This window comes from Puma concolor, chromosome D1, assembly GCF_028749965.1.
Source record: "Puma concolor isolate L17-30 chromosome D1, mPumCon1.1.hap2, whole genome shotgun sequence".
In the NCBI taxonomy this organism is placed as follows: Eukaryota; Metazoa; Chordata; class Mammalia; order Carnivora; family Felidae; genus Puma; species Puma concolor.
The window spans coordinates 25,434,658-25,448,239 of record NC_141676.1 but is presented as its reverse complement, the minus strand read 5'-3'; the positions used below and the strand labels follow the sequence as shown (position 1 = coordinate 25,448,239).

The 13,582-nt window shown below is 43.4% G+C and overlaps 1 protein-coding gene and 1 pseudogene across 2 annotated transcripts in view; both read left to right on the top strand.

Annotated features, from left to right (window-relative positions):
- RAG1 (recombination activating 1) overlaps nucleotides 1-13,582 on the top strand; it is a 1,204,476-nt gene that overhangs the window by 137,807 nt on the left and 1,053,087 nt on the right. The window lies entirely within an intron of this gene.
- LOC112866263 (U2 spliceosomal RNA) lies at nucleotides 10,818-10,957 on the top strand (annotated as a pseudogene).

Below are 13,582 nucleotides of genomic sequence, written 5' to 3'. Positions count from 1 at the left end.
CAACCTGTATGTGTTGGCTACTGCTCTGGACCTGTTTAGACTTGTTGAAGATGTTCCCTTTCTACTTAGAAAACAACTCAGATATCTTGCCATGGTTGACAAGGCCTTCCTGATCTGTCCCTGCCCTCTTGCCCCTCTAATCTTTAGCTCTGGTGCCCGGCACCTGGCTCAGTCAGTTAAGTGTCTGATTCTTGATTTCGGCTCAGGTTGTGATCTCATGGTTCATGAGATCAAGCTGTCATGCTAACAGCACAGAACCTGCTTGGGATTCTCTCTCCCCCTCTCTTTCTGCTCCTCTCTTCTTTCATGTGCTTTCACTCTCTCTCTCTCTTGCTCTTTCTCAAAATAAATAAATAAACTTTAAAAAAAATTTTTTTTTAACATTTATTTATTTTTGAGACAGAGAGAGACAGAGCATGAACGGGGGAGGGGCAGAGAGAGAGGGAGACACAGAATTGGAAGCAGGCTCCAGGCTCTGGGCCATCAGCCCAGAGCCTGATGCGGGGCTCGAACTCACGGACCGCAAGATCGTGACCTGAGCTGAAGTCGGATGCTCAACTGACTGAGCCACCCAGGCGCCCCATAAATAAATAAACTTTAAAAAATAATAATGATGCATTATTATCCAATAATGGATTGGAGAGGGTTATAAGAGTAAATGAAGGGAGACCAGTTGGGAAGCCATGCAATGGCTTGGCTGGAGGTGGAGAGAAGAGGGAAGTGTTGAGAAATAGCCAGAGGTAGAAGTAAGACTCAAGTTCACACTCCAAGATGTATCAGTTGCATGACCTTGAGCAAATCAAACTCCCTGAGCTTCCAATTCTTCACCTGTGAAAACGTCTCAATATAAATTCTCTAATTCACACTGGTAGTAAAAGAATCTCATGAAAAAATATTTTAAAAAGCACCTTGTCAAACTCTGTGTCGCAAACTCAACATGAAGAGGCATGACTGTTACGATTGCATTTTTTCCCTAATGGCCTGATGGGTTCTCAGAAACACAGTCACTGGTTTTCACCGCGTCTCCTAGGTTTCTAGGGTAGTGAGTATGTGAGCGCAATCCCTCTGGTCTCTGAGACTGGCACCATGATGTCACGAGCCATTCTGCCTCTTGAAGCTCCTTGCTAGGGTCATGAGAAGCCCCTTTCCGTTTAGAGCAACAGTTCTCAAATTTGAACACACATCAGAAGCTCCTGGAAGGCTTGTTGATCTAGACTTGGAAGATAATATATATCATAAATCCAACATTAAAGCACAGACCACAGTAGACACCAAAGTCTCAGACAATGCCTCTCTGCAAAATCAAATCCATTCTTTTTTTTCATGTGTGAGGGCTCGAGAGAGTGCCTCTTTAGGCCTTAGGTCTTAACAGTCCTTGCTCTCTTGATGAACTCCATGGAAAGTGCTGATTTTGAACCTTACATAAAACTGCTAGCTGTGTGGGGCCCACTGGTCTCCTGAGGGCCAGTACTGTAATTTGCTACAGTTGTCAGCCTCCAAAGGCTCTACGGGTCATTATCGCAGGCTGCTTACTCAGCCTTTCCTCAACCCATGCTTCCATGGAAGGAATGCTGCCTAGTTCTGCCACCTAACCTGCCTCCCCAGCAGCCCTGCCCTCTCTCTTCTCACTAATTATATTTCCCTGTCTAGTGTTACTTTTTTGCGTTACTGGGTCCAAAGATCCCTCAAACCTTTATCACTCCAACTGTCGTTCATGTTACCCTGCAGAAAAGCAGCATAATAGGGAGAGATGCAGACCTTGAGGTTAGCCTCCCTGAGTGCGAAGTCTGCCTCTGCGTCCCTCTGCCTGTTACACTACAACCTTGTAGTCTCCAGGCTTCCATTTCCTCAGCTACAAAGTGAGGGAAATGGCAGTGCTTGCTTCAAGGGTCAGTGTGAGGATAAAAGAGAGCATTCATGGAAAATGCACAGAATAGTGCCTGGCATGTAGCAAGCGTTCATTAAGTGTTGCTGACGTTTATATTCATAGCAGGTACCTTGCGGTATGGTAATAGCCTACCCGTTTATGGCTCTGTTCATTAGATTCTGAATTCCTTGAGGACAGATAGGGTCTTAAGCACTGTTACCTGCCTCATGCCCTGTGCAATGTGTGACACGTATTAGATGCTCCACTGCTTCTTGAATGAGTGTCACAAAAACAAGACTGGAAGACTGTGTTCTATCAATGGTAGGTCAATCATGTCTTCATAAGAGAAAGGCAGCAAATGCTGGATAGCATACTCTCCATCATTCTAAGAATCAAAATGACAGAAAGTTGGTCGGGAGGATAAGTGTAAACACAACTGTGTTCCTATGTGCACTTGTTGTATATGTTTTATTACTGTGTGCTTAAGGTGCTGGAACATGTAAAGCAGTAATGACCAGGTTCCTGAAGAAGTTGGGGTGTAGGGATCTTGAACCTGAAACACCTTGACCATTCATGAAGAAGCTGCATAAATGAATGGAGAACCATTTGTTTTTGCATAGGACTCGCTTTGTTTAAGAAAGTGGCCTAGAGGGGTGCCTGGGTGGTGCAGTCGGTTAAGCGTCCGACTTCAGCCAGGTCACGATCTCGCGGTCTGGGAGTTCGAGCCCCGTGTCAGGCTCTGGGCTGATGGCTCAGAGCCTGGAGCCTGTTTCCAATTCTGTGTCTCCCTCTGTCTCTGCCCCTCCCCCGTTCATGCTCTGTCTCTCTCTGTCCCAAAAATAAATAAACGTTGAAAAAAAAAAAAAAAGAAAGTGGCATAGAGAGAATCATATAGTAATTCAATAAGACAGACTGAAGAGAGGGAACAGAGTCCTAAGGAAAATGTAGGTTAAAAGCAAGATGGAGCTGGGAGTGAGGTTTGGTCCCTGAAATGCTTGCCGTCCAGTCCTATGCATTTTTCAGAGGTGGATCACACATTTGAAACAGAGTTTTCTATTGGTTTTTGTGTGAAAACCATAAAACAACCAATTACATGAGTCATAACATTGGAATAATAATGCTAACAGCTAGCATCTATCAAGTGCTTACTCGGTGCCAGCTTTGACTCCAAATGCTTTGCATGTATTAACTCTTAGTCCTTGCATTGATCCTAGGAGGTAGGAGTGGGCCAAGGTCATGCAGCTGGTACACAGTTTTGAAACCAAGTATGTTGGCTTCATGCTTTTAAAGTATACCAGTTGTTTTAAACACGAACAACTAGATCTCATATAAAAAGATATGGAGGAAGCTTTGGATGACATTTTTTCTTTTGGTTCTTGGATTTTCCTGGGGATCGTATCTGAGAAGTATAGGAGACCCTCCAATCAGAAAAGGCAGTTGAATGTATGCTCACCTAAGGCAGTTCTCAAAGTTGACTGCACATTAGTAGCACTGAGCACCTTGTTAGAAATGCAAATTCTTGCTTCTTTTTCCAGGCTGACTGAATCAGAAGCTCTAGATTTGGAGCTCAACAGTCTGCATTTTAACAAGCCTTCCAGGAGCTTCTGATGTGTGTTCAAATTTGAGAACTGTTGCTCTAAACGGAAAGGGGCTTCTCATGACCCTAGCAAGGAGCTTCAAGAGGCAGAATGGCTCGTGACATCATGGTGCCAGTCTCAGAGACCAGAGGGATTGCGCTCACATACTCACTACCCTAGAAACCTAGGAGACGCGGTGAAAACCAGTGACTGTGTTTCTGAGAACCCATCAGGCCATTAGGGAAAAAAATGCAATCGTAACAGTCATGCCTCTTCACGTGAGTTTGCGACACAGAGTTTGACAAGGTGCTTTTTAAAATATTTTTTCATGAGAATCTTTTACTACCGGTGTGAATTAGAGAATTTATATTGAGACGTTTTCACAGGTGAAGAATTGGAAGCTCAGGGAGTTTGATTTGCTCAAGGTCATGCAACTGATACATCTTGGAGTGTGAACTTGAGTCTTACTTCTACCTCTGGCTATTTCTCAACACTTCCCTCTTCTCTCCACCTCCAGCCAAGCCATTGCATGGCTTCCCAACTGGTCTCCCTTCATTTATTCTTATAACCCTCTCCAATCCATTATTGGAAAATAATGCATTATTACTATTTTTTAAAGTTTATTTATTTTTAGAGAGAGAGCGCAAGAGAGAGAGAGCGAGAGAGCACATGAATGTGGAGAAGGGAAGAAAGAGAGAGGGAGAATCCCAAGCAGGCTCCATGCTGTCAGCATAGAACCAGATGTGGGGTTCCATCTCATGAACCATGAGATCATGACCTGAACCAAAATCAAGAGTCAGATACTTAAATGACTGAGCCAGGCCCCCCTCCAATCCATTCTTATTATTTGTTTTTTGAATACCTTCTCAATATGCCAGGTACTTTTCTCAGTGCTGAGCAACAGCAGTGACTTAATATAGATCATGTTGCTTTTGTTTTTAGAATTGTTGAAGGTGTACCCTTTCTCCTTAGAACACAGCTCAGATATGTTGCCTTGGCTGACAAGGCCTTCTTGATCTGTCCTTGTCCTCTTGCCAGTCTAATCTTTAGCTCTTGACCTTGCTCCCGATGCTTCTGCCCCACTGGGTGAATCTCAGCTCCTTGAACATCTCAAGAACTCTATCTCTGGATCTCAGACATTTCTTTCCACTGCCTGTAATGCTGTTCCTCTTGGTGCTCGTGTGTCAAAATCCTTCTCATCCCTTGGGTCTCAAACTAAATGCCATGTCTTCAGAGAGGCCCTTTACATCTGTTTGAGTCGATTTTGGATTCTATAACAAAATGCCACAGACTGGTTAGCTTATAAACAGATTCATTTTTTCATAGTTCTGGAGGCTGGAGGTCCAAGATCAGGGTGCTAGCATGGTCCAGAGAAAGGTCTTCCTCCGGGGTCATAGCAGGTTCCTTCTTGCTCTGTCCTGACTTGGTGGAAAGAGCTAGGGAGCTTTGTGAATTCTTTTTGATAAGGATGCTAATTTCATGTATGAGGGCTCCACCCTTATAACCTAAGCACCACCCAAAGGCCCACTACCTAATGCATCACACTGGGCATGAGGATTTCAAAGCATGAATTTTAGGGAGAGACAAACATTCAGACCAAAGCGCCATCCAACATGAAATATCCAAGATGGCTTCTTCACCTAAGTGTTGCCACCTGGCTGGAACAGCTGACGAATCAGGACTCGCCGGGCCTCTCTCCCCACAGCCTCTCTACACAGCTAGCTTGGGCTTCATACATGGAGGCTAGCTTCAGGCCCATTACATTGGCATTGCCATTACAATGGCATTACATTACATTGGCCCATTACTGGCTTCCCCTAGAGCAAGCGTTGCAAGAGAGGATCCTGCCACTACTTTAAAGCCTCAGTGAAACATCACTTCTGCCATATTCTAGTGGTCAACAGAATCCCAGAACCAGGCCAGATTCAAGGAGAAGGGACATAACTCCCCCCCCCCCCCCCACACACTGAGGGGGTTTGCAATATCAAAAAGTTTGTGGACAAACTAATTCTATCACAGGGCCCTTGCTACAACCACTACTGGCACACTGTGTTTACTTCACCATTACATTTAAGCTTAATTATAACTACCCAATTCTAGTCAACATTGTAACCCTAGAGACCAGCACAGCACCCTCAATAAATCTTTGCTGAATGAATGAATGAAAATGAGGAAGGAATAAGAATTTTCTGTACTTTAGGTATCCCTGTGGGTCTGGGAAATAGGAAACAAGACACGAAGCTCCAGGAGAGACCATGTCTGTCTTGTTTACTGTTGCTTCTGCTATAGGAGGCATAGAACCTGGCACATATTTTAGGTACTAAATAGCTATTTATTGAATGAATGAGTGAATGCATGCATGCATGTATGAGCCTAGTTCCACTGTACTTTAAATGGCATGAAGTCAAGCCTCTTTTTTCTGCACCGGTTACAGAGCCACCCCCATCTCTGCCCTGCCTGGTGTTCTTCAAACTGTAGCTCCTGGGGGACTTGATATGCACTCACATCCTCAGCACCTTATAACCAGCCTCCTTCATGCATGTATTCTCAGATTCTTGAAGCAGGAGTAGGAGTGGAACATTGAGTTTTATTTATTTTTTAATTTTTTTTTTCAACGTTTATTTATTTTTGGGACAGAGAGAGACAGAGCATGAACGGGGGAGGCACAGAGAGAGAGGGAGACACAGAATCGGAAACAGGCTCCAGGCTCCGAGCCATCAGCCCAGAGCCCGATGCGGGGCTCGAACTCATGGACCGCGAGATCGTGACCTGGCTGAAGTTGGACGCTTAACCGACTGCACCACCCAGGCGCCCCAGAACATTGTGAGTTTTAAAATTCACTCAGCTCAGAAAAAAAAAAACTACCTTCAAAGCTAAGAGGTCTCTCAGCGGTAATATTTAGACTCCTGGAGCTTATTCAGCTTTCTTACAGGGGCACATTGGAAAATAGGAAATCGGAGAAAGCCTTGGAGAAAGATGTAGAAAAGCCTAAGTGCGTGAAACTCTTTTCTCTGTGCCTGGAGGAAATGCAAAGGAGGACTATGGGAACATTTGCAGGAGTTACTGAGTGGCTCAGCATTGGAGTCAATTCTGCAATGGTGGTTTGCTTTTCGACTCAATAAGATGATTTCTTGTTGGGGCTTTTTACTCTGGTGAGTTTACTTTGAGTACTTTGTATTCAGGGTTTGCTTGTAAGTGACCAGGACAATTGCTTTTAAGGTAAGGGATTCCTGTTTATCTTTGGTTTAAACTTCCCTTTTGAGGGGCACCTGGGTGGCTCAGTCAGTTAAACATCCGACTTCAGCTCAGGTCATGTTCTTATGGTTTGGGGCTCAAGCCCTGCATCAGGCTCAGTGCTGATGGCATGGAGCCTAGAACCTGCTTCGGATTCTGTCTCCTCTCTCTGCCTCTCCCAGGCTTGTGCTTTCTCTCATTCTCCCTCTCTCGAAAATAAATAAGTAAACTTAAAAAACATAAAAAAAAAAAATTCCCTTTTGAGCTGGAGACCTTTATATCAGACTTCTTACCTGATCTCACCTGGGTATCCCACAGTTATTTCAAACTGCAGTTGCCCAAAATAGGATTTATTCTCAGTTTCCAGAAATGAATTTCTCCTTCTGTAGATCCTATCAGGATCAAAGGCACCAGCCTCCAAGCAGTCAGTCTCTTGAGCAGAAGTGTGGACATCACCGTCCGAGCTTCCCTCGTATTGGTGGTATTATGATACTAGTATTGATAACTTCCTTTTGCTAGGTACTGTGCACCGTGTTTTGCATGCATTAACTTCCTTAGTCATCACCGTAGCTTAGCTGCTGACCAGGATGATGTTGTTATGTCCATTTACAGATGAGCAAACTAGATGCCTCTTTACCCGCAATCCCTCCCCACCACACGGCAGCCTGACTGCTCTTTTAACCATGCAGATGTGATTATGTCGTTCTCAGAATACAGCCCTCACCCTTGGCCAGGAGTACAGGGCTTTTCATGATCTGGTCACTGAGCACCTATCCATTTCTGGTTGCTCCTATCTGCCGCTTTCCCCGCCCCTACACTAGTCATGCTGGATACTTGCAACCTCTTGAAATATACACATTTTCCCTAGCCTCATTCAATTGTTTATTCATTCTACAAATCCTTTTGGGGAGCCTGCCTTGTGACAGCCCTCTTCTAGGCACCGGTGACATAACTGTGGACAAAACAGACCAAGCTCCTGCCCTCATGGTGCTTAAATTCTAAGGGAGAAATCAGATAGTACACAAGTGACTAGCTAAATACGTGATGTGATATCATAGTCCTGATTGTTGTGCAGAGAAATCAAGCAGGACCAGGGGACAGAATGATAGGAGAGTTCTGCTTTATGTAGGATTGCCAAAGGAGGCGTAGCAAAGACCCTGAGATAGCTTGCGTGGAATGGTTGAAGACCATCAAGGAGGCCACTGTGGTTGCAATGGTGAGCCGGGGGAGTGTGGAAGGAAGGGAGGAGGTCTCTAGTATAACAATGTGCCATCATGTAAGGTTGAGGACTTTGGATTTTATTCCAGGTGTGTTCAGAAGCTATTGGAAGTTTGAGATCAGGGAGTGATGGACTCTGATTGACATTTTACAAGGATCATGCCAACAGCTGTGTGACTGGCAAACAAACCACAGTGGGGCCAAAGTGGAAGTGGCGAGACCACAAAGGAGACTTTGTCTCTTGTAATGATAGCAGCGGTGTCCATTCTCTACCCCCTTCTTCACTTTTTTCTGGCCACAGCTGTCCAGCTTTCTACAGCCATCTTGAGGGTATCTTTATGCAAAAACCTTTCTCAGTTCTCTTCTCCATCTTCCTGACAGAATTGTCTTGCACTGAATCTCACTGGCAGTAATTTATGTGTACATCTGACTTTCCTAACTGGTTGTGAGCTCTTGTGGGAAGATCTATTCTAATTTTTCCTCATGTTTCTAGCTCCCTAGCTTGGCACCTGACATTTGATAGCACCCAGCGAGGGTTTGATGAATAAATGAATGAATGAAGGAACAAAGGGACAGCTTGTTTGGCCAACACCAAACATTCAAATGCTTATTTGATTGAACAAAGGGAGGCTTTAAATAATTCACTTCGGTCAAAATAGGCGATGTACCTATAGACCAGCTTTAGAGTATAATGGACAGATGTAAAGGCATCAGATTTCAGAAATCCTTGTGGAAATCTGATTTGTGGCATTACGGAGCAGTCCTTTTGATTACAGTCCCATCTGTTGGAAAAGAGCTTAAGGCTGTTAGCTCTCTTACCAACCTTTGTTCGTGATTTCCATCACCACTCACAGCACGCCGGAGGACCAGCCCACTTCATTGCCGCCAGTGGCAGCCAAAGAGAACCAGAAATCACACCTTTTTGCTTCAGGTGGTCTAGGACTTTTGTAAAACTCACTTCAGCTTCAGGAGGGTGGAGAACCCAGGTTACTCACTTGCCAGATGGCCTTCAATTGGTTTTTGAGGTCTGTGCTTTGCCTAAACCTGATAGAAGAATTTTTTTTTTTACACAAATGACTGAAAGGTGATTTATTTGATAAATGAGTTAAATCACAGTAGGATTCCTTTAACTAACAAGGTTCTTTAATGAATTTAAAATGATAGGATCTGTTAAAGAAAGCATTGACATGCAGCTTCCAAGAGTCCTTCCGCAATTAGCCTTGAGCAGTCCTAACTTGGAGAGTTCCCATCCCCAAAGCTTGTTGAGCATACCTGCCAGGAACTTCTGTGCGGGCTGTGGGGGGCGCAAAGAACGTGAGAGACCTGGTTCTGGCTCTCAGTCTACACCTGCTGTGTCTGAAATGCAGCTCCCACTCATGTATGGCTACTGAACACTTGAGATGTGGCTAATGCAGCTGAAAAACTGAAATTTTAATTTAATTTAATTTTGTTACAATTAATTAAGCATTTCAAACTGATATTTGATTCCACTCCCAGGGAAGTTCTGAGTGTGTTGGGAACAGCTTGGGTATACGGGTTTGCTTTTTCAATTATAAATTTTGTGAGCTCTTAAATGCAGGTCAGGTATTTCTGACGAAAATTTTAGTGTACCGCTGAAGACATATTTTATACACACTGATTTTGAGGACTGTAGTACAAAAGGATGTAAAACAATTTCTCATTATTGTTTTTTTTGTACTGATTACATGTTGAGATAATATTTTGGATATGTTGGGTTAAAATATGTTCAAGTTAATTTCGCTAGTTTATTTTTACTTTTTAAATGTGACTGTTAAAAATTTCTAAACATGATATCATGTGATATTTCTACTGAACGGCACTGGCGGTCTGTGCTGGGGATGCCCACTACCTCTCCACCACACATACTCTGTTCTGTGTGAGACCCTACAACCTGAACAGGACAGCCCAGTCTATGGTCTATGATCTTCTATGGTTTATGATCTTCTGTAATTAGACCACCTTTGAACAACAGGATGGAGAACCAGTGTTACATAATATTTGGTGACTTGTGCGGTCCCTGATGGGGGCTTTGCCTCTGTGGATATAAATAAAACATCAGAAATGCTCTACCACCCCTCCTGGGAACTTCTTCATGCTGGACTAACCAGATTTTCTCAGCTAGGATTTTAAAACACAGACTTGCTATTAAGTTGTTGGACATGGAACTCTAAGGTTCATCAGAGATACCTTCGTGGTAACCCAAAGCCTTCCCTGAGAGGGTGAGAGCCTCGCTGAGGACCTCTATGGAGAGTGAGCCCAGAGCCATGAAGTCTGGGAAGAAACACAGTGGGGACCTTGCTGCACCTCCCATGTGGAGTTTTGTAAAATTTCCCTGTTTCTTCACCATAAATCTTCCTTGGTTTAACCTAGCTTGAGTGGATTTCTATTCCTTAAAGCTAATGATTGCACGCGCACACACACACACACACACACACACACACACACACACACACACACACCACACACACGATTAGGGAAACAAGTCAAACATTTGTAAAAATTAAAAAGGGATCAGAATGCGCAATCGCTGAAATTAGAAAAGTGAGCATGTGTGTGAAGGCAGAGAGGATGTAGTGTGAGGGATGGACTAGAACAGGGGTCTTCACGGTGTGATGGGACTACCGGGGGATGCTGAAGACCTTTCCAAAGGGTCTCCATAAGGTTAAACTTATTTTCCTAATAATACTAAACCATTATTTGCTTTTCTTGCTCTCATTTTCTCATGAGCGTCCAGTGTAGTTTTCCAGGGGCAGCATGATGTTTGATACAGCCACAGATTAAATGTAAAAGCAAATCTCAGAAGCTGGCTGTATTCTATTAAGCCACATGTTAAAGAGATACCTAAAAATGTCAAACAGCATCACTCTTCTCACTGGTTTTTTTTAAATTATGAAAAGTACATAGCTTCTCGGCCTTTTGGCTAAGATCAAGTGTAAATTATGAAAAGTACAGTTTTTTAATTTTGTATTTTTATTTATTTTAAAATTTACATCCAAGTTATTTAGTATAGTGCAAAAATGATTTCAGGAGTAGATTCCAGTGATTCATCCCCTACGTAGAACACCCAGTGCTCATCCCAACAAGTGTCCTCCCTAATGCCCCTTTGCCCATTTAGCCCATCTCCACCCCCCAACCCTCTAGCAACCCTCTGTTTGTTCTCCATATTTAAGAGTCTCTTATGTTTTCATTCCCCTCCCTGTTTTTGTATTATTTTTGCTTCCCTTCCCTTATGTTCATCTGTTTTTTATCTTAAAGTCCTCATATGAATGAAGTCATATGATATTTGTCTTTCTCTGACTGACTAATTTCACTTAGTATAATACCCTCTATTTCCATCCATGTAGTTGCAAATGGCAAGATTTCATTCTTTTTGATTGCTGAGTAATACTCCATTGTATATATATACCACATCTTCTTCATCCATTCATCCATCAATGGACATTTGGGCACTTTCCCTACTTTGTTTATTGTTGATAGGGCTGCTATAGACATGGGGGTGCATGTGCTCCTTCAAAACAGCATACCTGCATCCTTTGGATAAATACCTAGTAGTGCAATTGCTGGGTTGTAGGGTAGTTCTATTTTTAATTTTTTGAGGAACCTCCATACTGTTTTCCAGAATGGATGCACCAGTTTGCATTCCCACCAGCAGTGCAAAAGAGACCCTCTTTCTCCTTATCCTCGCCAATATCTGTTGTTGCCTGAGTTGTTAATTTTAGCCACTCTGACTGGTGTGAGGTAGTATATCATTGTGATTTTAATTTGTATTTCCCTAATGATGAGTGATGTTGAACATTTTTTCATGTGTCTGTTAGCCATCTGGATGTCTTCTTTGGAGAAGTGTCTATTCATATCTTTTGCCCATTTCTTCACTGGATTATTTAAGTGCAGTTTTTTTTTTTTTAAATAAAAGTATATTATGTTAACATGTAAAGAGTTTATTAGATATTTTAAAGCTTCTCCATATTAATTGCTAACATGTTACACATCAGTAGATATAACCCACATAAACAAAAGCACTGTTACTTAGTTACTGTTGTTTTCAGTAGGTTGCAAGGATATAAGTGGTCCTGAGCAGAAAATAGTAATATAAATCAGCAAAGAGTTCCTGGAGGGAGACCTGGTGTCAAGTTGCTCTGAGGTTTTATTTTCTGTTCATGATGCCTGAGTTTCAAACAAGGGCCAAAGGTGTGATCACAGTGGTTCTCAGCCTTGGCATCAACATCAACTTACAGGACTAAACGTAAATACAGATTCCCAGTCCTCTGCCCCTAGTTATTTATATGATGAGGTTTGAGAAGAGCCCCAGGAATCTGTATTTTTTAAAAAGTGCTTTAAGTATTTCTCTACACAACTTGCCAAGAGGAGCAAAGACCAGACACCATTTAGCTGCAAAGAGATGGGCTGCAGATGAGAAGCAAATGAGGGTGCCTGCCCCCCGCCTGACTACTGACCTCTTCCTGGCAGCTCTGTGGGTGGACTGGGAGGGGGTGGTCATGCGGGAGGGGCTGGTTGTTCAGGTCAGAGGGAGCGACATGCACCAAGGTGGCCCGTACTCACTTGGCTGCCTCCCCAGTGGCCTGCCAGTGAGTCCCTGGAGCTAGTGGCATGGGGTAATTCACAGGTTCTCAGGGGCACATCATGAATCCAGGAATCCATCAGAGTTGAGAGTTGGAAGAGATGAGATGTTGCAAACATGAGCTGGTCCTTGTGCCTTGCTTCTAGAGTTTTAGCTCTTTACAAAAAAAAAGGCGGGGGGGTTCTCAGGACCAAAAGTGGATTCTTAAGCAGACACTAGCTATATTTTAAGAGGTGGGCTGGACTTTGTTGTTTGTATCATAAATCAGCGTTTTTTCCCGTGTGTGTGTGTGTGTGTGTGTGTGTGCGCGCGCGCGCGTGTGTGCGTGTGTGCACGTGCGCCTGCACACATGTGTTGGTGTTCTTGTTTCCTTAAAGGAGAGGAGACTCCTCACTGCAATATCTTGCAGACACAGTGATTTCTTCTGAGGGTTGAAAGAGTTCTGTATTTACCTCTGGTTCCCCCATTCTACTCACATACACAGAGAAGGCATAGGGAGGGTTGGTGTGGAATTTTATTTTTATTTCTCCTTACTCTGGGGTTATTTATTGAGGTGGATTTTCGGTTTATTTTGGCTCTCCAGATATTTTCCCATCATTTGCTTTCTTTTGGAAACATACACTGCCCTCCTGGATACAGGGGTACTGTATGCTACAGGCCTGTCTGTTCTTAATATCCTGTCTTTGGGAACAGGGTCACCATGTAGCACAACTGTAGTAACTCCAAATGCCACCCCTGACGTGGACTTGGATGTGAATGGTGCCCCCTGGTGTTGTGTGATAGGACAGCCATGCCCTGGAAATTAAGTGGTCCTAGTGTGGGGGCATGAGATCATAGGACCAATCAGACTTTATACCTAGAATTAATCTATGGAAATTAGGAGAGAAAAACCTCTCTTTCCACTGGGATTGCTAAACAGATATGCTGGATCTGGCGATCATCTTCTTGACTGCATATAGGAAGATCATTGTTGGAGAAAGTGATCCAATATGTGCAGCAGGAAACAGATGAAAGATTGGTAAGACAAGCCTTGATGACATAGTTTGAGCCTCTGGATCCAAATGAACCTGAAGTGAGACCCATTTT